This window comes from Myzus persicae, unplaced genomic scaffold, assembly GCF_001856785.1.
Source record: "Myzus persicae strain clone G006 unplaced genomic scaffold, MPER_G0061.0, whole genome shotgun sequence".
Lineage (NCBI taxonomy): Eukaryota > Metazoa > Arthropoda > Insecta > Hemiptera > Aphididae > Myzus > Myzus persicae.
Window position 1 is genome coordinate 196737 of NW_019103975.1, and position 7103 is coordinate 203839.

A 7103-nucleotide genomic window follows, 5' to 3' on the forward strand; every position below is an offset into this window, starting at 1 on the left:
GGTCGGTGACCCTGAAGGCAGCAAGAATATGCCACGCCATCCCGGACGTCCGAAGGTGGCTGGTAGGAATTGTGCTCGAAGTGCCTCTGTCATACTACATTACGCAGGCACTAACGGGTCACGGTCGCTTCCAGAAGTACCTACTCTGTATAGGCAGGGCTGACAGCGCAAGATGCTACCATTTTCCGGGCGAATTAAACGCAGCTGACCACACGCAGTGTTAGTGTTCGCCCACCAAGACGAACTGGGCTCTCGCCTCGGACAACGACCATCAAGACATTATTGTATAGTCCGGAATTCAATGGCTCCCGGTCGACCCTTGAGGAAAAATCCTTGGTAATTGGTTCTTAGTAATGCCGAGGATGTATTCCGCATCCTCTATAAGATGGTGGAGACTATCCTGCAGTTGAAAGAGGAGGATGAAAGATTTCGACAGGCGGCTGAGAGTTACTGAATCTAGGTGCCTAACCCACCAAGCACAAGGAACAAGCAGGAGTACGCGAGCACAGGCCCTGGAGCCATACGGTACGTGAACTCGAGACCGGCAGGCGTTAGCAGTTTTGAGAAGTCGGATCGCACAAACTCCGGGCACCCCCGTTTTTGTTCTTATTATTCTTGTAATAATTGATTGATCGTAAGCCGCCCGTGCCTAGCCCCCTGATAGACACTACATACAAGCGCTGACTAAGAAAAGTCTGTCAGGTCTGGGGTCATTATGCCATCGTTGATATTGTTGTAAGCTTTAATGCTGTCGTTGATTTCAATTAACGATTTTCCACCAGAGGAGGAGTAATGTTTAAAAGGTGTTTAATAGTTCTTCCCCTGGCTCAAAACACGAAAAAAAAAGGTATGGACGTACTGTTATAAACCCATTTCATAGAAGTAATAGCTAATAAAAATGAACACAAAAAATTCTCTATATTAATCTAATGATTTTTCTTATTGTAGACAACATTTTATCGTATGTAATTTATTGAATTAATTGAGTTTATGCATTTTAGTATATAGATGTGTTGTAACTTGTAGGTACATAGTAGGAGCATCTCCATTCAAGTCACTTATGTAGGTACAAATTTTAAGCATAATTTAAGTTAATTATACCAGAAATTATTGTGTAACGTAAATAGTAAAACATTATATTATATTATACTGATAACAATGTTGAAGCTGACGCACGGCATTGCTTGTAAAATTATATGCGTGTTATCACACACCTAATAATACATAAGTATACAATAAAATGCAATTGATGCATACAATTGTAGTGAAATTTAAATAGATAAATCACAGATATTTGATTAAAGTTTAAATATCACTGTAGTTGATGATTGTTATAATAAGCGTGAATATGTGCAAAAATAATATAGGTAATAGAAATAATGGCTGGTTGAAAAAAATAACAATCAAACGCGACAAATACGGATACTCCCTGGCATATGTCGATATCCATGTTGAATAATGAACAATTAATTTAATAATTTAGGTTAGCTAAAAAAAATTGTTTACTTTTATATCTGAATATTTAAGCAAATGTGTTACATTAATTTTTTTTAAATTTGTTTTTGTTTTTGCGACTTCGCGTTGTTACTTACTAAAGGTATCCTTCAAAATTGTCTACAATAATTTTCAGACTATGGATATTGATGAGTGATGACCATATCAGAAAATTGTCGAATATTCAATATGTCATAGATACCTACTTAATGATAATAAAATTATTCGGTTATATAGGTACCTACGATTGAGAACTGTCGATTTTTTCCAACTTACCAAATTTAATAATAATTGTAATCAAACGATAATTTGAGCTTTTTAAAATTAAAATTCTAACTTTTGCAGCTTAATCAGAAACAATTTTTAAAAAGCTACGATAAGACAGGGTAAAAAATAGAAATACCAATTTTAAAAAAAAACACATAACTGAATCAGTGTATCTTAAGATAAATAATATGGTGACGTTGCAATTAAATTCGTTTTCAATCATATTGGTTTATGGGTCAGCAGTAAGTTTCAGTAACTCTTTGTGAATTAAAAATGTTCTCAATCGTTAGGTGAAAAAAATTCTTATTCGATAGTCAAATCCGGTGTTATTGATCATTATTCATCTCTAAATCTTTATCGATCTCCAAAATATTTGAAAACGTTTAAAACAACAAATTTTGTTGAAATCAATTTGGTTTTCGAAAAAAAACAAATCAACAGAAAATACACCGATTTTAGTTTGGAATCTAGTTGTTTCTAGTAGGTATATTGACAATAGTAAAAAGGAAATTAGTATATTTTTAGATTTAAAAAAAATCTTTGGTCCTTCTAATAATAGTACGTAGTTTGATTACAAAATTAGAATATCGTGGCATTCGTGGTATTGCCCTACGTATTTTGTTATATCATATATTTCAAATCGATCGCAAGCAAAATAATTACAGAAACAATTATTTTTATTATTTTTTAGTTTATTGGGATGCTCTGTATTTATAAAATGTACTTTGATTCCATATTTAGCTCTTTCATTATTATTGCATATTATTGCATAATTGTATTCGCTTCTTTAAAAGCTTATATATGTTTATATGAATATTTTTTTTCTAAATTATTGTTGAACTCTCTCCCTCTCTCTATAAAAGAAGCTTAACTGTTTATAGAAAGAATTGACGGAAACTCAAAAGTAACAAGTTAAGTTAAAAAGTTTAAGTAAAACTATCTTTTAAGGTCTATGTTAATCAAGGGCAACGTATATTGTACTTCTTGTCGATAGATATACGTATGTACCTAATACCTATGCCGTACCAAAATTGTTTACTGTATTATATTACTCTCTATTAAACCGATATTTCACACTACACAACACTACCAGGCCCTGATTTACGCATGTGCAGGCGGTGCACTAGCACAGGGCTCCCAAATGTGAAGGGGGGCCCTTCCCATTTAACACTTTGCTACTATAAATAAAAGATATTTTAATAAGATTTAGTAGCTATAACCTATTTAAGGAGGGCGCAGCTATGCAGCTGCTGTATAGAAATATTGTGTTATTACTTATCATTCCAAATATTTCATTTGTATAATGTGAATAATGTGATTACCTATTTACAGGCACGAAGTAATTTCAATTTATTGTAGTAATTTGTTATTTATAATGTCATCCAAAAGAAAATTATTCTTCTCGATATGAGAAAGTTAAAAAAACAAACGTGAGAAGAAAAAAAAAGTTGACCGGTTCACTAACAAAATTTCTTTGCAGCTCTTCCTCTAGAACTGTGGTGCCCAAAAATAAAACAGAAGGTAATCATAATGATATTTCATGATTTATGAACACAAGTTTAATGTGTAAAGATAAACAAAAATAATTTATACAGATTTTGATGTATCAATCAATATCGACATATTTGACAGTAATACCAATGATCCTGAAGCTGAAGCACTAATAGATTATGCAAATGACAATAAAAATACCTGTGAGTGTACTACTTTATATGTCTATTATATTTAATATGTTAACTACCTATTACATGTTAGTAAATGTATTTAACTTTGGGTATAGATATCATAGATGTTGACATGTTGTCAATATTTAAAATATTAGTGATCAACCTGATGAGACTGGGGATGACAATAATTCAAATTATGAAAATAAAAATAAATTAGCAAATTGTAAGTTCACTATTACTCATACATACTATACTTTAGTTATAACCAATTACCATTAAATGTTACCTAATGAATTTATGTTCTTTGTCATATCTTATTTGATCCATGTATTGTGATTAATTATTTTTACTCTAAGTGTTTTAATGGTTTTGTTTTATTTGTTATTGTATCTTATGAATGATATAAATGTGCTTTAAAAATGTATAATTAACCTAACACAATTATTCTAATATAATATTTGGTCAAATGTTGTATTGTATTAATTTAAAAACTCTTAATATATTGTCATGTTATTTGCTTATTTGAAGTTGTATTATTATTGTTGTGTACTAATAAATTACCTTTTGTGTGTAAAATGTATTGACATGTATAATATGTCTTAAATGTTCCATTTATTGAAAAATACAAATTCAGTATAAATTATCAATGCCGCGCACAAACTGTAGTAGTGAACGTTCATTCTCTGTACTCAAATATATAAAAATCGAATGAGCTCTACTTTAACACCAGAAAAACTGGACTCTTTATCATAACTGGCAATCACCCATGATGTTACTAAACAGCACGGATATAGATACTATGGTTGCACGTCGGCCTATATTGGATCACAGCGTTGAGCGGCGCCGAATGTTCTTATCAAATCTGACGAAAAGTCGCGTTTTACTAGCGCCCTCTACAGTAAGAACTCTTATACCATGTTACCCTAACTTTACAAACATATTTATAATTTATATAATCGCGGGTATATGATATACCAGGTCATAGAGGGCGCTAGTATCACGCGACTTTTTTTAAATTCTTGATAAGAACATTCAGAGCCGTCATATCCGTGCTCGTTGTGCAACCATAGTATCTATATCCGTGCTAAACAGTTAACATTTGAAGACGTAATTGCTGACTTTGCAAAAAAAAAACAAGAAAAAAATATTTTGTTAAAAAGGCCCACAAAGTTTATAGTGCACAGCGGCCCTATTTCACTAAATCAGTGCCTGGACACTACACATAATATTATAATTAATACAATTACGTCAAAATGACCTTGGAAAATTGAAAACACTATCAAGATTACTGATTTTATGTTTTTTATAATACTTAACAAATTAAATTTTAACTCATTTAAGGTTCTTGATGGCCATGCTGATGAGGCGCAATTAGGTGTATTGTGTGTAAAAAGTTCTTCTTTGTTTTTACATTATTATACATTTACTTATACATTACGCACATACTATTATCTTATTTTTTGTTTATAATTTTCAATCGCTTTTTAAACACTCACACAGTGTAGTAGAACATGAGCTATGACTGTAAAATGGTTTAGGACTAAATAATAATATGAGTACACTATACTCAGTTTAGGTACAATTTTTTTAAAATAAGCTAAAATGAATCTGTAACCGACCAGGATACAAAAAACAGGAGGTCTGTAGAGGTACAAATAGTTGTGTAAGTACAAGTTAAAATACGAATAATAGATTAATAATGGACTTCGGGCACACACACTCAGGGAAAATATAGTTTTAATTTCTATGATTTCGTTCCATTGATTTACTATTTTATTGTTTCCTTTAAGTTTATAACAAATTCCATAATTTCAAAGATAACATAATTAATTTAAACATATTTTCTTTAGTTTAATAGTAAAAGTATATCACCAAATTTTAACGATTCCATTGATTTTACTATTCGTTTTTCTTTAAAATAAAGAAAAAAAATATTTTATTTTATGTTCAACGGTCTTAGAAACGATAAAAAAATATCTTAATTTTTACGCATAATTATTAACATTGAATTAATGAAAAATAGTGCTTAAATTGTCAACAAAATGGTTTAAAACCAATATCATATTACATTAAATGCATTGCAATCAATCTTTACATAAATGCTACTTTTCTTATTATCGATGTCATTGGATATCATAATTCAAGTTTCTTAAAATAGTATTAGTTTTAAGGAAATATTATCAATGTTTCCTTATTTCTCAATTCAACAACTGTGAAATGGTATTGAATTAATAGCATATGCCGTTAAATTGACGAACATTTATTTTTATATTTTAAGATAAACGAAATGTCAGCCAATCAGAAGACATGTTTCGGTGGCGGTATATGTTATAACTTATAGTAGCAAATTATAAAACGCGTTTGTCTTTGTCGTATATACTCGTATTGAGTTACCACGTTATTTTTTGTACTAAGTGTAAAATATTGTTAATGTAAATTACTAAATACGATGGATGAAATTATTAGACATTCTGATTTTCTAATATTACCTGAATCTGCAGATTTGTCACAAGATTTGTTCGCGGAAAGTGATGATTTGTTAAATACTCTTATTGAACTTAAGGGACAATGCTTTTATCAATTGTTTAAAGGTAAGTTTATTTATTTATTCTATATTCAGCAATCAGCATCTATTATAAACTAATATTGCCTGTAATAGTTGTTTCTTCACATACTATATTTTAATGTGAGTTTTAAATTTACCAGTTTCAAAAAATATATTTATTAGTGCTATAGATTTTCATAATAATGACCTTGATAATTATAAAGTACTTAGAACTAAAAACAAAACTCATTTCTATTCATATTAACTATTAACATATTGTATTTTACTTTATTTATGTAGACATGTTATATAAGTAATATATTGAGTAGTAGTAGTATAGTGAGCGATTCAAGTCTTTATTGAAAAAATAATTTAAAATCCTCCCTTATTAAACCAAGTTAGAATTTTAGAAGTTAATATTGGTTATAGATAGCATATGGAAAACATATATATTAGCACCCTAAAATTTTTCATTGAAATTGTTAAAATTATGCTTAGTATTTCAACAAATTTGATGGGAACATCACTGGTTATATTATCTATATTTAGACGTACCTAGGTAGTTTAATATATATTTGTATAAATACTTTTTAGAATGCAATATCACACATGAAAGCCTTAAGTATATGACTGCTGCACGCCTGCACATTTGGATACCTTATGTCCTAAGGAGGAATTTGGTCAAAGAATAATATTTGAACATAGTTTGATGAAATGGCAATCACATTTTAATGTTAGTATTAAATACAAAATAGGTACCTTTACATTACCTGATATAAGATATTTGAATAAATATATGAATTGTTTCTCTAGGAGGGTACACATAGCAATAATTGTATTAGTTCTAGAGCAGACAGTGAATCCCCGTTAACTTCAGACACGTCAAGTGTAAACTATGAAATGAATGTAAGATTTATTTTATTTAAATCATAATTATTTAAAATCCATGAATATTTTGAATAATATCCAAACAATTTCTATGTATTTAGTTTAATGTAGAAGATATATTGAATAGATCAGGAAAAGGAAGTATGGTTGTAGAATTTTACTCAAAGAATTGTAAATTAAATGAACAGTGTCGCAAAACTGTTACTGATATAGTAATTGAATACCTTCTTCAAAATAAAATT

General features: G+C 29.8%; 1 long non-coding RNA gene across 1 annotated transcript; it reads left to right on the forward strand.

Moving 5' to 3' along the window:
• The first annotated feature begins 1855 nt into the window (after positions 1 to 1855).
• On the forward strand, positions 1856 to 5142 carry LOC111037097. Its single transcript, XR_002604841.1, has 3 exons — positions 1856 to 3282; positions 3357 to 3455; positions 3542 to 5142. It is a non-coding gene; the product is annotated as an uncharacterized LOC111037097 (long non-coding RNA).
• Positions 5143 to 7103: the final 1961 nt, after the last annotated feature.